General features: G+C 42.0%; 1 protein-coding gene across 8 annotated transcripts in view; it reads left to right on the top strand.

The window, feature by feature from the left end:
* The window catches only part of WIPF1 (WAS/WASL interacting protein family member 1), a 462,168-nt gene that overhangs the window by 221,580 nt on the left and 215,916 nt on the right, over window positions 1-24,672 (top strand). The window contains exon 1 of one of the 8 annotated variants that reach the window (XM_069225387.1): window positions 6,927-6,983. The exons of the other annotated variants lie outside the window; for them this stretch is intronic. The gene's annotated coding sequence lies outside the window, so the exon portion shown is untranslated. Of the gene's footprint in view, window positions 1-6,926; window positions 6,984-24,672 lie in introns of those variants that run through there. 8 annotated transcript variants of the gene reach the window in all.

Genomic DNA, 24,672 nt, shown 5'->3' with positions numbered 1-24,672 from the left:
AAAAACAGTTGTGTACGAACTCACTTAATAAAGTTTGAAAACGAGGTACTCACTTCTACAGATCTTTGTACTGTTTCTCGTCACCTATAAAATAGTTCTTCACGATTAAAATTCATTACTTTCGGGTGATTTATGCACAAACTCTCGAGGCATGGCTTGTGTCAAAATGTATTATTTAAATATGTATTCTCCTATGAATGTTTTTTAACTTACAAGATAGGTGTTTTTCCCACGCTGCCTTGGAGACATTGGCCACTTCTGCAGGATAAAAAGCAAAGAAAATGTGAATGCCTTGAATTGCCCTTCAGTTGAAGTTAGCTTTAAAACGTTGGAAGACTGCTTATCCTATCTTAACTTCTTGATTCTTTCAGCGTTTTACCATAAAGTGGTGCTACAAAGCAAATGTTTTCTTGCCTTCTTCACTGCATGAATACTTTACATACGGGTTGCAGATTTTTTTTTTTTTACTTTTCTATTAAATCTGACAACATTTCAGACTCAAAGAAAATACTGACCCTTTGCAATGTTTTGTGGTCTGTGCCTTTTGTTTACCTCTTAAAATGCAAAGTTAATGTTAACAATGGGTAGGGGGCGAAATGTTCATAATTTTCTTTTGAGTAATTACAAGAAATTTCACAAAAATTATGAAAAATTACACGAATTGCACATCTGGCATTTAGTACTATATTTTAGCCTGAAATCAGACCTTGTGCCCATTTTGGACTCTCGGGCGCATTTTGAGCTATACAAAATACCACACGTGCTATGAGTGATAGACATTAGCCTTCTGGCAATACAGGTTGTTTTCGTCCTCCTCCGATAAAAATTTTGCGACGAGCCTGGCATAATTATCCAGAATTTGGGCTGAATTTCTGTGCTTCCGCTGAAGAAGAGTACTGAGTACAAAATCGGTCTAGTACATTTGTGAACGCCTTTTAGCAGTTTTGAACACGATGATTTAGCAGCTCGCAGGCTTTGCGACTGCTAAATGACTTCATACATCTGGCCTTGTGATTTGTGACTGCAGGAGATCTACACATTCTCAAGTGATAGTTTGAGAAAAAAACCGATGTGTTATTAACTTCTTTAAAGTGTTTTCAGATATTTATATTACATAGTTTTGAGAATGTTACTGGACTCCTGATCGTGACTGCATGTGTTGTGAAAGAACATTGGTTATACATAGAGTAAACTGTTTGGAAAAAAATAAGCCTGCCTGATTTGATTTGTTTCTTGTAGACTGTCCAAATCAATTGGTTAGAATTACATGTAGTTAAAACGAAAAGGTTTGTAAAACGATTAGAGAGAATAACTAGAAAGAACGTATGGGTGAAAAAAAACAGAACAAAGTTACGGTAGAGGTAGGGATTAGGGCTAATGGTGGGAATAGATCTTGGAGTTGGATGAAACAGCGGCATATTTATGTTGTCAGCCGGGCTGAGTTTTAGTGTTGGAAATTGGATCAGGTGAAGTATTCCGGATGTAAAAAAAAAAAAAATCAATCCAATGTAGATTGAAACCAATGTCCATTTCTGTGCAAAACATTAATTTGTCACTCAAAAACTTGATTCAAACTATAAAGAATTAATTTGAGGATGTCAGTAGTACATTAAAAAAGTATAACTTGGTTTACAGTAGGCTCACTTGGCATGATTTCAGAGATCTGCATTGTTAGTAGTGTATATATAGAAGGAGATAGTTGATGTGGAAAGGTGCTGTGGTATATCTAAGTTATTTCATTCAGTGTCCTCTAGTGCTTACCGTTGTTTTTTGTTGTTGTTTTAAAAAAAAAAACTTTTTGTACTGTGATTATTTTCCTATTCCATAGAAAAGTAGCTCTTGTATTAAGTTTTTATTGCAGGGAATGACCATAGACGTTCTAGTACAATTGTCTAGTTTGGGTGTATGACCCTTCAGGTAATTCTATACTAATGATTTGTTTCTGTTGGCAGACTGCATCTTAACACCGTTTTTGTCATAGCAAAATAAGCCTTCTTCAATTATGCAGTCTCGTATTTTCTGCAGAATGTAAAGAAAAGTTGACCTAATATCTTTAACGACTTTTGAGGAGCAGACTGTTTCAAATTGCCAGCACACGAGCCAAGTTAGATGCCCTGAAAGTAGTAAGTCCAAAACGGGTCAATTTGCCAAAATCATGAAAACCAAGAATCTTTCTTTGTTTGCCATTCTTTCCCAACTATCTTGTCAATCTACGCATGACCCAACCATCAAACATTTTCCACTTTTCAATCCCACCCACTGGTCCAGCCACACTCATAATCTGTTGTTTAATCCTGCCCTGATCATACATCCCGCCATCAGCTGGCACCCTAGCACCTGTGCCCCATTTATGAATTCTCCCATTCACATCTATGTGCATGTGAGCTTGTATGTGTGTTTGCTGTAACTGCATGTCTAAAATTGTGTTTGTCCTCTGTACTGGCTTAACATGGATGTTATGTTTGCTGGGTGTCACGTGCTGGGAGAGGGTGTGTGTGCGTGTGTGCGTCACAGCTTGCTTTATGCACTAATGCCAAACCATTTATTTTCTTTTATATACTTACTGCCGTTCCATCGTCAACAAGATGTTAAATGTTTTCCGGGCCGATATACACATTTAGAACAAGCTATTATCGTGCTTAATCTTGTTGGCCACTGACTCAGTTTTTTAATATAAATCTTCCACTGCTTTAATTTTGTAGGGAAAGGTGCAGCAGCATATTTACAACTTTCAAGCATATACTCATGGATAATATATGAAAAGGTAATGGTTTCAGTAGAAAGAGCCCTTAGAACATCTTATATTTTAGTTTGACAATAAAGGCAACATTTATCGTTAGTGTCTTCCTGTTTGCCTGTGTGGCAGGAATCTATTCTGCTTGACATAGTTTATTTCGGGGTGGGAGAGGGAGTTGGGGCGGCACACCTCAGATCATTGTATTATTGCATAGCAGTTTAGATATCCTTGAGACAGAAAGAAGACAGAGTCACTGTACGTAACCCTCTTACAGGTATTTATGTTAAGTAAAAGCACTTTTGTTTTGCAGACCTGGCTGGAAAGTAGTAGATTGCTGAACAATTGGGAGAACCCAAGAATACAATTCAGAACATTAACAGTGGGGGAGGTTACAGCGGAGTGCTATTGTGTGGATGTGGGGTAATGCTTCTTGTAGACATATCTAAAACTTAATTTGGAATTGCAGGAGGATGAGGGAAGCTCTTAGGTCAATGGAAAAATTGTTCCAGATCATGAGTTTGTAGCTGTAGAAGGCCTACCTTCTGCTCGTTTCCTTCTTACATGTCTCCGTCTCCAGTCTAGCACTGACGTGGCTCCTTGTGTGGTGCTTTTTACCCGAGGTGATTAGTTTCTTGGCCAGGTGTGCCACAGTGTAGTTTATGATGCACTTTTAGGTCTCTGTGACTCCACTATATTTCTGAATCTAAATCAACAGTGTCAATGGCCTGCGGGAGTGCCTCTCTAAGTAGCTTCACCATAAAGAATTTCAGGTCATTCCCTTCAGCTCCTTCGGGGACATTAAAGATCCTGATATTATTCCTCCTAGCATTATTCTCCAATCTTTCCAATTTCTCTTGCAGATCTTTCCCCTTCCACTCCAGGTCTTGAATCTCCTTTGCACTCACCTTACTTTCCATGCTAACATACTGTTCTGTTTTCTCTATTGCTTCCGTGTGACTTGCTAACTCATTGATTTTCCCTTCCAGCTTAGAACTGGCACCTTGCATGTCCCTTTGGGTAGCTTCTGAGACACAAAACAATATTAGATCCCTGCTAACACACGTAAAATCTCCTGTACTGACTGTTCTTCTCCTTCTCCTGGACTCTTCTCCCTTATAGATTTCCTGAGGGGGCTGTCCTTGCTCGCCTGTGCCCCTGTTAGTCCTCCACCTCATCCCTCCTCAATATACTGAGTTTGCCTCTGAGGTTCCATGGATCTCTCCCTTGCTCTGCTACCCTAACTTCCGTCCAAAGTCTAGAGCAGTTTGTTACAGGGATCTCAGAAACTATCACATACACCACCCCTAGTGGATCAGACCTTTAAGCCATCTCCATCTTTTCACCACTGCCTTCCCTTAACACAGTCTCCTTTGGGGGGGGGGGCTCTCTTAAGTTGACAGGTGATAGGGGTATTAAGACTGTCCTAAACTTGAGTCTGAAATATGACCTCAGAGACTGTTTCTTTCACACGTTTGCCTAACTTAGCTGACTTCGGGGGTCTACCAGCGCTCAGCTGCTCCCCTTGCTGACCAGCTGCTAATTGAACCTTGGCAGCTGAGCTTTGAGTGTGCCTCCCGGCTAGTATCTTATTCTCTGCGTGGTGGACTTATTATGGACTTACGAGTGGCCGTTGCTTCCTGCAAGGATGGCAAAACTTAGGGCAGTGGTTCCCAACTGTGGTCCGGGGACCCCTGGGGGTCCTCAAAGCCTCCTCAAGGGGTCCGAGACTGCTTAGCAAATTAACTAATATTAACAGATAAGGTCCCAAGCTTTCAGTAATGACTCATTGGGAGTTCCCCTGATTCCAGTAAGGATTTAGTGGGGGTTCCCAGGTTTCAGTAGTAATAACGTTGGGGTCCACAGAGGTCAAAAGATGGGGAACCAGTGCCTTAGGGCATACCTCCTTCCCCACTGGCCACTTTTCCCTTTTATAGCCTCAGCACCCCGAGCAGGTGATGGCCAGTCACGATCCCTCAGCAGGGCTCCTAAAGATCCACTTGCTCTTTTTGTCCCCTGTGCACCCTGGTTCAATCCCCAATTTCCATAAGCAGTCCCCACATCTGGAGGCAGTTGTTGTTTCCCCTCCGTGTACAGCGCGTCCTCTGTGGACCAAATACTAGAAGGATTAGGGGGAAAACTACCCAAAGACTGACCTTTGGAAGGGACAGACACCTTCCTTCCTCCTTCGGCCAGTACGGGCGCTGATTAAAACTCCGCCACAGCCTTCCTCTCATCTCGCACTGGGAGTACTGTGCTTGTGCTGACCACAGCACCACAGAGACATAGGCCGCCCCCTGGACCAGTCTTCCACTGTGTGGGCCCAGTAGATGTGTACAGGGGTTGCTGTTGCCTCTGCAACTGACTGGGGTGAAACCCCCTCCTGCACAGCCACCTGCAGGGGTATCTGATCCAGGGACCTTGCCAGTCTCCACCCCCTAGCTTCCGCACTCTTCCGCACTCTACCCCGTGAGCATTGAGGTAAGGACGGTCACATAGATTGCTCGTTGGCAGGAGCTCGCGAGCAGTCACTCACAACCGGTCACCATATGTTCCCACAATTCATTTTGTGTTATCTGGAAACATGATGGCATGCTCAAAGTTAGTGATTCAGAAAATACTATGGAAAGAACATTTTCTTTCATTCTTCCTTCCACTGGGCAGCGTTACAGACACTGTGTAGATGATGTTTTTGTGTACATTTTTATGTTGCAAGATTTACTGCATGCATGGGAAGACTGCAGAATCCGTCTCCCCTGGCCAGAGTAATTCCCAATACAATTTCCTGTGTCTCAATTAATTTTTGTAGCAAAATATGTTTGGAATACATTTATTCTTACTAAAATGCGCAGGCACTCATGAGGTTATGACATTCACACACTAACTTAACACAAAACTTTTACATTCTGTCTTTGAAGAAATGTGATAATGTTTGACAATTAGGGCACGTTCATCCTAAATGTGTTAGGTCAATTTCTTACAATTAGGAGTGATGTGCATCTGCAATTGTTAAATTAACCTGTTCAGTTATCTTTCAAACTAAGTTAATTTGTGAGCAGTGTGCAAGAGAAGCAGCAGTAAAAGACATGAAAGTCAGAGATCTCTACAGTATTGGTCTGCTGTAGCTTGAAACCAGAACCATAGAGAAAGAATTCCCAAGAGTTCATTTATTTATAAAGGTCCTTTTTTGTGAAGTATTTTGTAACAGGAAGATGAGATCACAGTGGCTAAACAGCAGTTTTATTGTGCATTCAAGTCCATTTCACATGCCGGATTCTTTCCTTTTAAAGTGGATGTCTTATGAATATGAGATCATTTTAGATGGAAAAATACGAGAGTGTTTAATAATAAGTCAAATTTAAGCCATTCTGTGAGTGTCCGCATACTGTGCAATTAGACTAAAACCACTCCACAGCAATCAATGCAGTTCATGTGATTGTCCAGGCAGACACAGTATCTTTATATAGAACTAAACCACAATGGCATATCAACCATTATTGTACAATCTGTACTTGAATATTATTTCAGCAACTTGGCTGTGAGTCAGGGGCAAATCTGGTCCATAGGGGCCAATGTGGTCCACAATTTTGGAATCTCCCCGGATTTCCCAAGGCCTTTGTATAACTAACAAGGAGGCAAATTGAGTGGTCACTGATGGCATTTAGGAAGAGAAACGCTGAACGTGCGGGAATATCCAGACCCCAGCCAAATTTTACATGTTTACCCTTTCATTGGTGTTAGTGATGTCATGAATCTGATCTGAAGGCACTGTTTGATAGCGTTATGCATAGCCAATATATGATCAAGTAACATGGGAAAAATCAGAAAGGCAAGCATATTATTTAACAATCAATAATGTAGAGCTAATGACTTTAGTCATATCAAGCGTGGAGCACCAGTACATATTGTCGAAGAAAGAGAACCAGAGTGAGTCTGCAGACAAGCGTGGCTGCCTACCCTCTAATCAAACCCTTATTCTCTTAAGGTTGTGACAGGGAAACCAGATCATTTGGTAACCTGGATGAAGCACTTGCCCACATTTGTTATGCTATGGCCCCCTTGGCTAAGGTCGTGGAACCCCACGGACTGTCTCTTGTGTCTTATGCCGATGACACCCAATTGTTTTTTTTCTTTTTCTACTAGGACCAGCTCAGAATTTGCCACTCTCTCTTCTTGCCTGTCTGATGTTGCTAGATGGATGCCGAACAGCAAACTCAAGTTAAATGATGGAAAAACTGAGGTCATGCTGGTAGGAAATTAACCTCATCTGAAGCTCCCTGCATTAGTGTCAGCTGGGTTGAATGATCTTCCCTTGCCTAAAGATAATATCAAGAGTTTAGGTTTTTGGCTGGACTCTCATCTCACAATGAAATGCCACTCGAAGAAACTGGCGGCTACCTGTTTTTACTTATTGAGGACCTTTAGGAAAATTTCCACATTTCTTCCCTTTGTAGCTAAAAGGCTCATCGTCCAGGCCCTGATGTTGTCTCGCTTGGACTACTGGAATGTTTTATTTTTAAGCTCCCCTTCTTATGTTTTAAAGAGACTGCAGGTGGCACAAAATGCTGCCTTTCACCTTCTAATGGGCACCGCGAGACACAATTTGGCCAAATCTGCTCTGGGGTCCCTTCACTGGCTCCCATTGAACAGTGCATTAATTTCAAAGCCGCCTGCTACTGGCGCCGGGCTCTCCACAATAGGAGGCCGGCCCCTCATAGGCGTATTATAACCCCCTGCATCCCCCAGAGATCACTTAGATCTTCTTCCGCTTCCTTGATCAATACACTTCGGTTTAACAAAGCAACATGGGGAGGCAGGTCTTTTGCTTTCAAAGCGGGTCACCTATGGAATTCTTTATAATTGGAACTAAGACTAGAGAACTCAGAACTTCGGTTTCGGAAAAAGCTCAAGACTTTTCTATTTTCCTCATAGTCGGTCAGCTTTCTCTGTATAATGGGTCCTGCATCAGCACTGGGAGGCCTTTGGGTAGCCATGAGCTCTACAAATCACTAATAATAATAATAATAATTTATGAAAGAAGGCATGCTTCAGTTGGTATACAAAAGCAAGAAGAACAGATAATGGACGGAATGCTGAACAATGCAGACATTCACTCCCAGTCACAGAGATCTGGTTTTAATCCATAGTTTTTTTGACGACCCCACCCCGCACAGTGAGCGCAGGACCAACGCCTGGGCATACCCTTCCCACGTAAGGCGACAAAAGCATAAATAACAGATTATGGATGGAATGTGACTGGGGTGAATGTTTGCCTTGTTCAGCATTCAATCCACCATCCACCATCTGTTCATTTTTCTTTTGTTACCCTAAGTGGGAAGGGTGTGCCCAGACATGGGTCCCGTACTCACTGGGCCACTGGATTCAAGCCAGCCTGGCTGATGAGGGGTGATACCTCAAAACCGGTACCAGGATGTGTGTTTCTGGTCCAGGGAGGATCTGGCCTGGCAGTTTGGGCTGGACTGTTGCCATGAGGAAACAGAGTCAAGACTGATTTACATGTGGCTAGGTCCAAACTGAAGTGATGTGTTGAGCAAAAGAATGATGGATTAAACCCAGATCTGTGACTGGGGGTGAATGTTTGCATTGTTCAGTATTCCGTCCATCATCTGTTCTTTTCAGTTGGTATACAGGCATTCATTTTAATTGACCCTAAAACAGGAACATGCAAACTTGAAATACTTTAATTTTGAATAAATTTATTTGACAAACATATTGTAAGTCCTTTGATTTTAAATGAAGGTTAGCATTAGGCTTAGTATGTTCATGACTTAGGTCTGGCATTATATTTAGGGTCCTTGTACAGGGCCTGCGTTAGATTTAGAGTTGGCATCGTACTAATTATGTTTGGGTCTAGGGTCAGGTTTTGGCTTTAGATTAGTTTAGGTTTACCGTTGGTGCATTTAAGGATTATATATATTCATGTTTGCAGTAACTGTTGTAATAGTATTTCTGGGTGTTAACATTTCTGTATTTTGTAACCACTTTAAAAGTTTTATGGGTAAGTCATAGGTATTGTTGCCTAGAACCAGTGGCGTAGCGTGGGTTGTCAGCACCCGGGGCAAGGCAAGTAATTTGCGCCCCCTAACCTGTGGATTTTAGCACTCGCGAGCGCGGCCCCCCCCCCCCCCCAGATGTTGCGCCCGGTGCGGCCGGCCCCCCCTGCACCACCCACGCTACGCCACTGCCTAGAACTGTTTAAGCGATTTAAACACTTTCCTAGCACACTTGCATCCTAGTAGAGCTGAGGAATCCTCAGTGCAGTGTCACCGGGACAATCACATCATTCAGCATGGGACTCTGTAATTACCACTCCCCATCACACGGCTTACTTTTTCCTGCAATATAGTAATTTATAGGTGTTATTTGTCATACTTATGAAGGCATTTATCTTTCCATAAGCACGTGAAACTCTCAATTGCTCCACAAGTCACTACTACATCCTACTTAGTTCTCAAACAAAGATGTCACAGATTTCTTTGTCCCTCAGGTGTCAGCATTAAATGTAACATTCTCAAATGGTCCCCGTTCTACACGTCTCTAGGATGTTTCTAATATGAGAAAAGTGTTACAGCCAATAGATGTCTATCCCTAACAATCTCTCTTTCACTGTTAATCTGCATATGTATTAATCAAATAGGGAATGCATAGTGTTAACTGTTTAGAAATTGGGTTTAACCTGTTACAAATATATTGAAGTGCTTGTTGCTAGTTTCACTTCGAGAAAGTTATATCTATTAATGAAGCTTGTAAATTATATTGTAAAATTGCGTACCCCTCCAGCTCTTCGCTCATTGCAAAATCTTGTCGGTAAAACCATCTTGAAAATGATGCGTTAAAACACCCACTCCCTTCCTGCCCTGAAGTTGATCCTGCAACTCTTAAAGACATTGCTGTGCCTTAGGATGCCAACATTGCTAAGATCAACCCTGAAAAAAGATTAGGCACTAGTAAGATATCCATGTGCCAGTAGCAGTGATTGTGAACCCTTTTTTCAAAATACCTCCCTTTCTACTGGTTATCTACCAGAACCATAAGGGCTCATTTAAAACCCCTTTCTCTTGTAAAGAACCATAATGAAGTCACTATAACCTAAACACACTTTTGTTTTATGCCCAATGGACCAGGTTTCAGACCATGTATGGACACAGAAACAGCGTAGCTTTGAATGTATGATTACCTTCTTGAATTAGAATTTGTGTAGGGCAGGCGTAGTCAGCTGTCTCCAGGCCACAGGTCCAGGACTAACTGAGATTACTGCTTCACGGATTGTAGTTAAAGGGCTAAATTTCGGTCCAGTTTTTCATCTAACACTCACTCATTTCGGGCGTCATAGATATGTAACATGTTGTATTTTTGCTACTGTTTTCCCATGAACATTCTTGGCAACTAAAGTTTTTGTACTGAGGACATGCAGATATTTTGTATTTTGAATGTAAGTTGCAATGTCAAGCAATATTTCTAAACACTAGAAATGTGTCATTCCTAATAATTTAAAAAAATAAATATAACTTCTGTAAATATCCATAATCATAATGGATTAAGGCTTTTAGCACTAGTCCTCTAAACTCGCACACTGTAGACAGCTAAAAAACACCAGCTGTCTTTGTTTGCTTCATGTCCCTGCCACTGAACGTAGAATACAGGCACACATCAGTAGTCGAGGCCAGCAGTGTAAGCATTCTGATTTGTTGGTCATTTCCTTTTATTCCCTACAGGGTGTGGATTTACAAGAACAGCTGCAAACTATTTCTTCGGGCTGTTAATGAAACATGCTGCATTATATAAGATTGAATTGTGAGGTCTGTTTCAATGTAAATTCAAATGGTCATGCATTGGAGGTCAACTTTGGGTTAAATCTGTTGAGGTTAACTCCAGAGAACCAGGTTTGAGTTTGTGGTTGTTTGTTGCTATTGAAACCAGCAGAACTCTGTCTTGGTTGGGCTGAGTTTCCGGTACAAGCTGAACATTCAATTCTAATTGACTGAAGGAGCAGGAAAGACATTTAGGTCTTCCTTAGGCTGTCATTTTTGGACACATGCTCTTAAATTCATGTTTGGTCTGCAGTAATATACTGCATAATCCGACTAAGGCGGAGAAGCTATTTGTCTGAGAGTTTGCCTAAAAGTCAATATATTCAATATTGTTGTGGCAGAGTATACCCCAACAGGTGCTTGTTTGATTGCAGATGGTGGCATAATTCTGAATGCTGTTGTAACAGTTAGCACAGTGGTTTGTCTTGTGTAATTGCTATCTTATGTATGCGAACAGGTGATTCCTCCAGGATGACAATGTATATTAATATGTGCCATATACATGAGGTGTAGAGTTACTCTTGTTGTATAGGGACATAGAGCAACTGGGCAGATTGCAAGCCTCCCCCTCTGATTCTGTTTTTAACTCATGTTTTATTTAGTTTGCAAACTGCAGTAGCACTTCATGTAATAACAGCTATCGTATAAACATTACCATTAAATTCTGCATAGGCAGGAAGGATCCGCATTTATCACTAAAGAATATCAACTACTTACAAACCCCATCTTTCCCTTTTCCTTGTTGTGTCTTTCAGTGGTCCTGTCTGGGTGCCAGGTCTCACACTATGTTTCACTGCCCAACCTAACTACCACGCCCACTTATTCTGAAGGCATCTGTGACACGTTCTCTGAAGTCTCCCTAGGTTTCTGTAATTTTTAATAGGAGATAAAGAAAAAAAGGTAGTGAGAGAACAGGCGAGGCAGAACGTAGAGTGAATGAAAGCATATCAGTTAGAATAGGGGTGAGAGATGTTGGGAAATTGAATGTGGGACTCTAGACTACCCAATGGTGTGGCAGCCATGTGTGGAGAGAGCCAGAAGTATAGCACTGGTCTGAACTCTTCAATGTTCTTTGCAGATATATCGCTCTTTTGTTTGTTCAGCTAATGGTGGTAAACCCTAATGTATACCATTTAAAGTTTCAATGTGAGTCCCTTGGGTTATTATAATAGAGTGGCACCCTCCTATTTTTCCCTCAATTGCATTGTGTCTTGAATGTTTTATTGGAGGAGGCACCCTCTTCCTGCAATATGCCAAGGAGTCTGTGGGCTTCAAGTGATTTCCAAAAAGTAATTTCTCGCCATTCTTTACATTGCAAGGCTGTGCAGGATGGAGTTTTGTTGCCTGTATGTCATTGACTTCTAACTTATGTTGACTTTGAGTGAGATGTCTTGTGCAATTTTCTTTGATTTGCAAATAGATGAGGTTGCCTGTTAGTTGCAGTTTTTCTTTGTCTCACTCCCTCTAAGATCCAGTCTTTTTTATATTCATCTCCCAGGTGCAGCATGACAGTAGCACCTCTGCTCCATTTTTCTGATCGTTGAAAGGGAGCATGAAAGCACCAATTTATGCATGCTGTCAGTCTTCTGAGGCAATCCCAGACTCCTCCACTATCCAGGTGGTTATGCGGCACAGAGAGCTGGTTCTTCCTGTTTTTACGGAACTTCCATTTGCCGCAGGCTCATGACTCTGATCGCGTTATGCTCCATTTCCAGTTTCCAATCTAGGGATCCATGATTCTTCTTCATTACCTCCAGGCCATTCTTTCGGTGTTTCATTTTTCTCTGGACCTACTTTTTTTTCCTCTGTGAGCCTGGATAGACTTCTCCAGGCCTGAAACCCTATCCTTAAATACAACATTAGTCTTATGTTGTACATTAAATTTGTTTTTTATTGAGTAGTCGTCTGGTACGGCTAAAGTGCTCCAGAGGAAAATGGGTAGACTTCTCCAAGGGTATAAATCCACAATACTGTTATCACTCTTTCCTTCCATATGGTCACCATTTTTTGACACCACATTTCATACTCTGAGGTTTTCAGCAGACAAAGAACTGCCCCTCCTTTCGCACACCTTTGATGCTATACTGATGGTGAGTGTGCATGACCCACGTACCGAATCTAGTGCCTTACTCTGTCTCCATCCTCAGAGTGTCCTGAGGGATTTGTGTGCACAGCCGCCAAGTTCTGTGCCATGCGCAGCACCATTCCTGCACACTACCCAAAACAACTAGCAGTTTCTTAGCATGCCAAGGAGCTGCTCTACTCTGTTCCCACTTGTTATCACCCTTGACCAGGCTGCACCATCACCGAACCCTCTCCGCAAACCAGTAGGCAGTGTTGGCAAAGTGAAACATGGGAAATATGCTCTGCTGAGGCTAATACAGCTGCTGTTCTCTGGCTGCCATCATGGCCATGTTCCCTCTCATTGCCTGGTTTTTGGGATGCCCTCCATCTACAAACTCGTATCCAGAGTTCACACTGGAGAGAGCGACAATGAGACCCATAACTTTTAATACTCTTCCATAGACGGAAGAGTCAGAACTATAAACTACTCGGTGCCCGGTTGTTCACGCAAGTCTAACCGCAGAAGGCTGAGCGGATAAGGGGGAAGGCCTGTCACCTCTTATAGTACAGACATCAGTACCACATTTGGAACAGCGACAAAGACTGTAGGCCAATATCTGAGAGTGGTGTCACGACCAGAGCCACAGCAGAGATAACTTGTGTATAGAAATTATTCCTTAAAACACTAGAGGCTAGATGATAAATTTGTCACTTCGGTTGAACTTGGACATTTTTCTTTAACTAATCTTCAACTCCGTATGCTACAGATAATAGCATCTTACTACGTTAATCGCCCAGACTGTCAACATAAAATGTGCTTATCGCAAAATCATATTCATAGCTACATAGAGATTGTTTAGTGTCAATGAGACGTGTGTGTTTTGCATATGAAGCGTAACGGTATGACACCAGCTTGTTCCATCTTAACAAAACACGACCTTTCCATTCTTGGGCTTGAATTGTTTCGGCTGAATTGAACCAAGACTACAGTTCCCAGAATGCATTGATATGAGAAGTTCCAGTGACACGGGACCTCATTGTACTGTGCTTTGGTTGGTCTGGTGAGATGGGCAATGCATTTTAGCTGGCTCGGTCTTCTTTCATTTCCCATTGCAGGTGACTGCTAATTAAAATCATGCAAAGGAGAAATATTGTCCAGTTTTCGTTTCTTAAGGTTTTGTAATGAGGGAAACCACAATTAAGTGACATGAACAGAATAATGTAACCCGTTGTAGCGTTTTCCTCTCATGCCGGAAGGATGCTCATAGGCCAGTATGTGTAGCACCGCCCGTGCGCCTGGAGCCCCAGCGGGTCACTGCAGCTGTGAAAAGAGTGCATATGAAACAGGATGGCTGCGGGTCGGCTCTGCGCATTAATCTTCCTGTTGACTGCCTTGACAGGAAGTTGAAGAACAAAACCGCATCTGTCCCAATCTGCTCTTCCAGTAGGGTTCAGATTTAGGGACTCCACTGTTTGAAAATAGTTATGCTTGGCACTGAAACCTGTCAGATCTTCAACCTTCTCCAATTCTGTTTAATCAGAAGCAAATTCATATTAATGGCAGCCTTCCATTTCGTTCGATTCGTTTGATTCATTTTTTTTTTTTTTTTGTAAACCGCTGCTGCTTTTCTTTCTCGTTTAGAAAGAGTTTAGAATGAAGTTGTTAAAATACCCAAAATCGTGCTAGGCAATCTTGCAACATACCAGTGAATGGGAGGGCGACGAAGATGCTCCAGAGAGCAGAACTGAAGTTACCGGTAGTCTACAGAGAACGAGCACACCTAAACTCTTGAAAGTGGCAGAGTTGCTAATCAGCGTTAGTATAACTAGGCGAACCTGCAGCAGGGTGATCTCTGCAGTGACGACGGCACGTCAGCAACCTAATTATTTTCGAAGGAGCATGGGCAGTAACTTGATCTAAATGGTAAAGCCACTGAAGTATTCCTAGTGTTCATAAAGCAAGCCCAGCTGGCTAGATTAAAAAATAAAAGCCCATTGGAACAAGAAGCTGCCAATTGCAAGCCCGACTTGAAAATCTTCAGATTGCAAGATTGCAATACAAAAGTATTTTAAACCCCAGATAAATCCTTTGAAAAACAATATGATAGACCACTTTTTTGAGGTCTGGCTTTACATCCCAACTGTCTTCCAGAGTTCATTTATTCACCCCAAAAACTAAATACATAAATGAGAAGAGCATGACTGTAAGAGCTTTACGTGACATGTGTGAAGGGGAACTGGTTCTCATTTCCTTATTTATTTTTATGGAGAAGTTCCCTTTTTTGAGCATATAACCAATGACAATTGTTTCTTCATCTAAATTGCTGTGACATTTACAATTTGCTTTATTCAGTTGAGGCAAGTATTTTGCCCATTTCAGAAATTGGGCACCAAAGCATCCCCCTTAGCTTAACATTTAGGCAACAGAAGGCGGGTTCTATACAGTAGCATGTACTTGTCTTGAGGCATCTCACGTATTTCCATTATTCAGTCCTTCTCAATACGGAGCAAATAGTCCATCGCTGTCTGGCTCAAATAATGGTGGACAAGCGGCAGACTCTGGGTTTACCAATAGGGCTTAGCCTCTTGCTCTTGAGTTTGTTTGTATTGAGATACATTCTCATCCAGAGAGGCTGTCTAACCGACCAGTATAATTTAACCAAAAAATAAATTAATGGAGCAAACGGTTTGTCCATAAGCAGCTTCGGAAAAATACAGTTATTTTGGAGATAACAGCTGATGCACATGAAAACAGACCAATGCCCACCAACAACATAAACACAAACTGTCACAGTCACACAGATGTGCCAAGTCTGCCATCACCAGAGGACCCAATGCTCCCCCTATATATAGGGCCAGAGGGTAACCCAAGTCGTTTGATGATGGTAGGACTAGAGATCCTTACAAATTGTACTTCAGAAAATTTGGAAAGGAGGATCCACAATGGCTCAAAGATGTGGCTTTAACAAGGAATATTAGGAAGACTGCAGAAGATAAGAAAATTCCAATAGAAAGGTTCAAAACAGGCGCGCATCTGTACGAAGAAAGTCCTGAACTGGAGCACGGGATAGGGGGACCAGATAACCGGGATTAACCTGGACAGTGCCAGTTTTTCAAGGTCTGTCCTAGCGGTCAGACAAAAAAATTCCCGGTTTTGAGAGCGGCTCGGGAAAGTACCATTTTATAGAAAATATGTGTGTTTTGTGTATTTCTCACAAAAAGTAAGATGTGTGAATAGCCGAAAATATGTTTGTGCTTTCTACTTACCTCACCAGGACAGCCTCAGTCAATGCAGTAGCGTATGGTCGACTGTTATCATTCAACGTGCCATGTCTCGCTGAGCCTCGAATTCATTCTTGAATGACTACTACCCCTTTTCCAAACAACAAAAGTATATTATGAAAAAGGAACACCTCATAAAAGTATGCACTGTAGATGGTCAATGTGCTTTTCATGAAAGCTTTTGTGCAATTGCAGGATGGCACTTTTATGTTTCATTTTGGCACTCTTAAAGTGCCTATTTACTGGCATTATACCTAAATAGACCCATAAATTACCACCACTCGATTTCTATTTTGCCCACACTAAAAGACAAATACCCTTCAGAATGCTGACAGCATTTATCCTGTTCAGTAAAATAATCAATCAATTTGGTTTGGCTTTTATAGTGAAAACGATATTTCACATACTTCTATATAAAACCAATAGACCATGTACTAAAACCAGGGGTAGCTGCAGGCAAACCTTCTCTCTCACACACTGATAAACCAAAAAGTGACAGGTGAAGTGCTTTGAAATATTCTCAGCCTCTGGTAATTTCTCAAGGCCGTATTCCAGTTCATTTGTTGCCCACTGTGCCACTTCAGACAGAAGCCAGCCACATGCACATCAGAAGTGGACCTGCCTCATTTGGAAGAGTCCCCTCGCCACCAGCCCCGAACTGCCAGGTCCAATTCCCATTGGATGGGAAGGCAAACATCCACAGACTGATTTCAGCCACACACAGGCCAGGTACAGGGCTAATTTCATCTCATAGAATAACAGCACAGGTAGCACATCCTGACTTGACAGAAAGATGTACTGCCCGGGCAGGTGTGTAAGCTTCCCATATTCAAAGAACCAAGCCAGCAGAGGCAGCAGAAATACAACCTTTTCTCGTTCAGGGAGCACATGAAGCATGAACAGCAAATGTTCAATCTTCTCTTAAACAAATAACAGGTTCAACACAAGTGGCAGCCGCACAGACGCGTCTCACACACACATGCTTTATGCATACTTTTATTTAAAACTTAAGGAGCTGTAAAAAAAAAACCTTGCTTAAGTACATGAATGGCCTCCATGGAAAGTGGAGTAAAGGAGGAGGGGCTTAAAGGAACAGCGCTAGCAAATCGAGATGGGCATGCTTCCCTGTGTCTCACCCCCATAGCAACGTTGCTGGTCAATTGGAAGAACATTGGATGCTGGTCCATTGAATATTTAATAATTTGGAGTAGAACTTTTTTTCTGTGAGCAGCTATTTCTTACTCAAGGCTTAAAATTGTCTTGCTCTTGACACGTGTAATGAAAGTGTTACTAGCATTTTGGCTAACCAAACCCTGGATATAAATTAGTGGCACAGAGATGTATTGAGGGTCCATGTGGTTTCAGTAGCTTGAACACCCGATAGTTAAGTTCACTGCATGCTAAAAGGCTAAGAAGACTAGTGTACAGGTGAGGACATGGCTTATTTGTTATGTGCAAGAAGCATTTCTTGCACATGATAAAGAATAGGTTAGTATGGCCTCAGTGAGTTGTCTGTTTGGAGGTGAAGCTGCTTGTCATTCGTGTTGACTGCTGGCTGGCGGAGAGTCCGTGAAATGGCACTTGCTCTGACCATAGGTTAGACATCTCCGCCAGCCCCCTCTTGTACTCCTGAAAAGCACATTGCTGTAGTCCACAAATATAGTTGAATAGACCAACAATAATCGTGTACATTGCTAATTTAATAGGAGTTGACTCAGAAAATTGTTTGATATTTCCTACAGTGGCAAAATGTAAAAATAGGTTGCCTGTATATACACTTTCTATTCTAAAACCTTCTTCGGATGCTTTACTTGACCTGCATGGAAAAATAAAAGCTCACAGATTTTGTCCTGTAATATATGGACCGCTACAGTAAAATAAGACTTAAAGAAGATTAAATATAAACAAGTGCTCGCTTGTTGGCAAGACTGATATTTTTATGAGTAATATTCTCTACACTGCATGAGAAATATAGACCTTTAAATATTCTAAAAGCTCCTTCTGATTGTTGTTTTCCTCACCATGATCTGCTGTTGCCGAAGAGCATATTAAAGACCTCAATTTGAGTTTAGAGGAAATTGAAAGATTTCACATTTCTGGAAGAAACCCTAAATATGGAGTACAGTCCACTGGCTGATTTACCTTCACTTCTAGAGATAATCTTGTGGTGGAAATTTAACCGAAACGTTCTAGGATGTATTTGGAGTTTGCTCCAGAAATTGCAGCATAGACAATCCCTCTAAGCTCAGTGTGTTGCCCTGACTGTCTCCGGTGTATTTTCTTTAAGAAAATCTCTTTTGCACCAGGGTTCAACATCCAAAGTATAATAGTGTAAACATCCAAAGACTATCTTGGGTGCAAGAGATTGTTTAAATATTAACCTAAATAATTAATATTTAATATATGCTCTTTATTTCATCACAGTAAGACATTTAAAAATTAAAATAATTATAGGGATGAAAAAATGAGCACTTCAGTTGTTTTATATTTTTGACTTGCTGTCATCTCACATAAAATACATGATTGCAACATAAATAAAAAAAATGTGCCCTTCAATAAAGGTTTACATTCTCCATAAATATAAAATGTATGCACTATAAATCCAATCCAATTAATATTTGAATTATTAAGAACTAAAATTGATTTTGAGTTATGTAATGAGTTTATTCTAGTCCCTAACTTTAAATGTTTTGAATTTTGCTCCATCACTATTACACATCCCACAAAGAATCGGCAACTGCCATTGTCGCAGTCATAACATCCATATCGTTGTAATCAGCCTGTCTTTAGTAAAGTTTTTCATAAAGCTGAATAGAATCTTTGGTTTATAACAACAACCATTAGTTTTCAAGTTAGATGTGGCCCTTTTATTGATCCCAAAGTTGATTGGTTTGGTTATTTATATTGCATGTGCGGCAAATAGAACTTGCTTGTTTCCTTGAAATATGTGCTAGGAATTGCAGGTCTGCTGACATGCTAGTCTTTCACCTCCTTTTAAACTGGAATGTGGATAGGACGTGGTAGGGGTTTCACCCCAATTCTATGTCTGAACCATGTGCTGGTGCACTTTCCTCTAACTATAAATGTCTTATAGGTGGCTGTGGGAGCGGAAGTGGTCATGTGAAAGTGATGATACCACTTGCCACCATGTCACGGTTTTTGAAAATTCTAGCAAAAAGGGTAGACCACCAATAATTGTGTACAATGGTAATTTAGTATGAGTTGATTCAGAATAATGCTGTTTGATTTTGTAAATTTTTAAAATTTATTTTTCACTTAGAAAGCACATTGAGAACCACAGGCATCTTGGGACTAATGAACAAAAGTAAAATGGAGGACTGACAGCAACAGTGCTAGAACAATTTAAATAATAAAATGAACCCAGATGGGAGCTACACTGTTTTCATGTGAACACCAAAACAATTGACTATTTCTGGAAGTCTGAATTTCTGGTGACATAGCAGTTTGAATTTTTCAGGAGGTCCCAGGGTTCTCCTGTACTAGAACAGGAATATGTAGTGCTGTGATACATTCACCAACACCTGAAGCACTGATATTGTGTTTTGAGTGATCAACCTCTTTTCTGTCCTAAATACATCTCATGCTTCTTCTAAAATAACTTGAGTAGAAAACAGCTCATTTTGGCTCGCTTCTTTAAATCTAAATGCAGAATTATCCCTGATATCCAATAGAATAACCATTATCCTATTTTTTTCTTTTTTCCCATTCTCCCTCCCAGTGGGCTGTCATCCTTTTGGTATCTGCATACCAATAGCCTTTACTACCAGTAATCATGATGTGTGAAATGCAGTATTAACTGTTGCTCTAATGGGTCCATTATTAGGAACCTCCAGCATGGATGTTTTTTTAAGCTTCTTAAAGCATCCTCTGCAGTCTTGTGGTGCTGCTGTCACACATCTGCTCACCTGAGCAACCTTGCTGCAGATGTTTCATTTTGACAATTCTCTGGAAGTATCACAAGCCTTGAAAAATCATAAAAAAGTTACCAGACCTGCAGGTCGAGTAGCTTGAATAATCTACTCGACCTAACTGTTATGTACTTGACCCGAAAACGGGTCTAAAATTGTGTGATCCTAGACAGATATTGTATTTTACAGTCACCTTTTTCTTCATTCTCACATATGAGTGCACCTTCAAATATGTGAGTTCAGCATTTCTGCTGTAAAAACAAAATCCTCTTTTGTTTGATTAAATACACTAAACATTTGCTCCATGTATAATAAATCTAGCCCACATGTACACATGATCCATGCACGACTTGCCTCTTAGTTTATCATTAGCTTTGCCATCAGGGCAGGAGGGTTTCTCAGTTTGTTTAAACACTCACTTTTTAATAAATATATTACTAAAGCATGGTGTTGTAGTGCACTGTCATTTACAGACAGTACATTTCCAAGAAATGTCCATAAACCTTCCCAGTAACTTGCAGCTTTTCTGATAAATGTATATAGTGTATTAACAATAATCTGTGAAAACTGGGTTTCAGAAACCATTTCTCATTTACACATCACCAAGTAAGGTGTTCTGACTTTTTTCATTCTATTAAGATATTTTGTTCATCACACAGAAGTAGAAAATGGTCTTTCACAGCTACTGAAATATATTTGGAAATGTTTGTAAAGTTGACTTAGTCATATAAATATTGTGTGTTAAGAAAAGCCTGATACCAAAAGCCTTTCATTTTACATAGGTCAGACAGTTCACCTTACAAAATCCTGGAACTCTGCAGTCACAAGGAAAAGTATTTGTATTGCAAGAAGACAAACTGACTTTTGTCCTCTGTTTGTGAACAGAGAGCAAATGTGACTTTAAGATTTAAAGGCATCTTAATTGCTAATTCAGTGTCTGACTGAACAAAACACCAGTTCTTTGTCCACTCCAGAATGGTCAAGTGGAATCTAAAAATAGCTCGACCTCATAAAAAAAAAAAAAATGCCATAGTGAGTGGTTGAGCGAGCCCTGTATAAGCAGTAACATCCAAGAAATCCTAAAAAAAAATTATGTTACCAAATTAAAGAGAGCGCACACTCCCATGTTTTCTAGAAGGTCTCCACAAGACAACCATGCTTCATCCCTTTTGCCTTTTACCGAAAACAATTGTTAATGTTCTCCTGCTTTAGGCACACAACTCATAAGCTTTGTGGAATTCAAGACAATCGTGAAGTGAAGTCACTGGCCATGGACACAACATTTGCTAATGTCCAGTAACCTTGTTGGGGAAGAGGGAACAACACCACAACACCATTGCTGTGTGGAAAAGGCCGCTTTATTGGAAACAGGTGCACTTACAAACAATCAACCTTGGCCTTTGACTTACAAAACTAAAACCTCACTAGACATCGAAACCACCTATCCAAAATATCCTATCCCCGCCCCTCACCTATCCTCCCCCTCCCTTTAACCTTATCCTGCCTTCTCTTTCTCCACTCATGTTTTTACCTATTTTCCCTGTCTGACCCATTTGTTCTCTTTACCCAGATCCTAATGCAACCTGCCAATCTACTTTGCAAAGTATCATAATCGCTAATGCCAAGCTTCCTTCCTGTCCGTCGTGACCTGCTGTTGTCCCCCCCCCCCCCCCAATGTCTATAATTGTCCTGCCAGATTCGCTCTCCAGACGTATTTCGGTTGTCCTGTAAACTCTCTCCGCCACCAGATAAAGTCTGCTACCCTGACTTTTTCTGCCCCGTCACCTATGCACAATATCTAGAACTCCCGCAGCAGCTCCTTCAATGTTTCCTTTAAATGCAAAAGATAGAGCTCCATCCCCATGAAGGATAAATGGACCTCGTCACCCCTAAAGAGTTCCACGTCCTCAAATTGTAGGTCCCTGTGTTCCATATAGGTACCCCTTTCAACGCAGAAGCCTTTCATTTCCTTGTTAATCTTCCTCTTCGCTCGCTCAATGGCAACTGGCTTTCTAGCCCCTCGCCAAACCCAACGCGGAACAAAAGCCGTAAACACCACATGACAGCTGCGCCACTGGGAAAGAATTTCCTGCAAGTTCCTCTTCATGTCCTTCATCTAGTCCCGTTTTTGCCACCAAATCGTTCTCCCTCACATGCAGACACAACACGTCCGGACAATTTCCCCACCCTGCTGACATTTGCAAACGGGGTAACAGCTCGTGCCATTTCCTCCCCCCTTTACCGTCCCAGCGCAAATCATACCGCACCTCATCAAACCACAGGTTTTCTCCGATAGCTGTGCGTCGTGCTTGACGCTGTGCCCACTTCACAACCGAATGTCCGACGTCCCATATAGTGATAAAAGACACATCCAGACCTGGCACCACACCTGCAGGGAGAAAGGAAGAAAATTAGATGCAACTCCCAAACTGCAACTCCCCCCCCATCTCACTTACCTTCTAAAACAGTCCGATTTCCACCTCCCCAACGCCATTAGCTCTTCCCTATGCCAACCCTTCCGTCCTGCTTCAGTAGCTACCCCAATCCTGAACGAGTGAGTTCCGAACTGACTCTCATCCTGTCCGATCGTGGACAGCCCCTTCCTCATGACTGCTAAGAGCTGGTACGATGTAACTGCCCGCCCGTCACTATGGCGAAATACCAGTCCCTCCTGATCGCCGCTCTTCACCTGCCACTGACGCCTGGGAATTTGAGGGCAAATCAAAGACACCGTAAAAATAAGTCGACTATGATCGGTTTTGGAACTCCTAATCCGTATGGACACCCCCGACCACCGAATTGCACCTCCTGCCAAGTAATACCCATCTTTCGCCCAGAGCCCAGCAACTCAGAAACCCAGAAGGCCCCAAAAACCAATCAAACCATGAGGGTCTGAAACAGCATTGCTTCTCTTGCATCCAGACATACGGCCCCCAGTATCCCTGACAGTTCCTTCAACAGTGCCAACGATAACGGCTGCCACAACCTCTATCTTCTGCCCCCTTCCTTGGTCCAGCCATCCAAAACCCGCTGACCAAGCTCACCTACCGATGGCTGGTACCCCCACAGAAGCTTTCCATGAAACCCAGCGCTGCAAGCTTACCTGCTATGGTCACCCTGGACTGCCTTCTGTCTATCAATGCCATTACAAACTGAACCACATCTTCAACTCTGTCACTATACAAGCTCCAGAACTTCAAAACTCTTGCCAAGCCTTCGCATATGCTCGTTCCCTTGATGGGGCCAATGAGTTCATCACCAATTAAAGCATCCTCCTGTGCCCATCCTCCACAGGGCTTCTGGCATTTTCGTCCTGCACAGGTCCTTGCCTATGACTAACCCATGGATTCTCTCCCACTGTGAACGAGACAAAGTATCCGCAATGTCATTTTTCACTCCTGGAACATGCTGTGCCCTAAAACAAATTCCTGCTTCAAACATTGTAGCACAAAAACCCGAAGCAATGGAAGGGCCTGTGCCTCCCTCGCCGACTGCCTGTTTATCAAGTGCTCACCGCCATGTTGTCCACTCGAAACAGAACCCGCTTGTGCTGCAAAGCATTCCCCCACAGGCACATAGCTACCACCAACGGAAACAATTCAAGAAAAGCTAAGTGCACCCACTATTCTTCCAATCCACCGGCCATTCTTCCGCGCACCACCTGCCCTGCCAATAAATCCCGAAACCAGATGCCCCTGCTGCGTCTGAGAATATCTGGACATCCCACTCACACTCCTGCCACGCCTTCAGCGGTATTCCATTAAAGGACTCCAAAAATGTGCACCACATACGCAGGTCCTCCCGCACGCCCACCTTGAGTCTCACATGATGGTGTGGCAGCAAATTCCCTCCTAAGGCCATCCCCAATCGCCGACAGAAGGTCCTCCCAGCTGAAACCACCCTGAAAGCAAAGTTAAGATGACCCAGCAATACGTGGACCGCGCTCAAAATTACCGTATTCTTCCGCAACATGGACTGGATCTTCTGCATCATTCCAACCCTTTTATCGTCAAGTAGTCGTGCCGTCCCAGTCACCGTATCCAACTCAATGCCCAAAAACGACAGCGCTGTACAAGGCCCAACTGTCTTTTCCGGGGCCTGGAACACACCCAGGTCCTCCATCACTTTTTGAAAATGCTGCAGAACCTCCGCACACCTGGGAGAATCTGCTGGCACAGCAATATAAAAGTCATCTGGGTAGTGCAACACGTGTTTATGTCCCATGACCTCTGTAAAAATCCAGTGCATAGATGTACTGAAACATTAAAAAAGGGAGCAGGAAATAGAACAACCCATGGGGAGCGCCTTGTCCACATATCACCGTCCCTGAAATTGCATCCCTAACAACTCAAAATCGTGAGGGTGAACCGGTTATTATAAACCTGCCACCTGTTGACACCCACTAGCTTTTGTTCTTTTCTAGTCATCTCTGAAGCTCCTTGACAGTCATCCTGCTGCTCCCAATCACCTTTCCTGTTAAGTATTTGGTGTTTGCTTTCCCGTTTCGGGGTGCCTCTAAATTTGTTCTTGTTTCAGATTTCTGGATGTGTGTCCCAATCTGCCCCTTATTCTGTATCGGACAAGCTGTCTTTCACTAGGCTGTTAAAGACTGACTCTGGTGATTTCTGTATGGGAAAAAACTTATGTTGTCTAGTTTGGTTAAATGATAAGAAATAGTAGATCAAAGATAGAGACAAAACTGTGGGTGAAACTTCTGATCTAAAATGAAGGCAGTGACCAACAACTATACCTTGTGCTTTGTTTTGCTTTCCCGTTGAGCAGAGATGGGTGTTTGACTTCTTGTTTTTATTGATTTTACATTTTATGTATG

This window comes from Pleurodeles waltl, chromosome 3_1 (assembly GCF_031143425.1).
Source record: "Pleurodeles waltl isolate 20211129_DDA chromosome 3_1, aPleWal1.hap1.20221129, whole genome shotgun sequence".
NCBI lineage: Eukaryota > Metazoa > Chordata > Amphibia > Caudata > Salamandridae > Pleurodeles > Pleurodeles waltl.
Note: the sequence above shows the minus strand (reverse complement) of the source record. Positions and strands in the feature narration are given on the sequence as shown.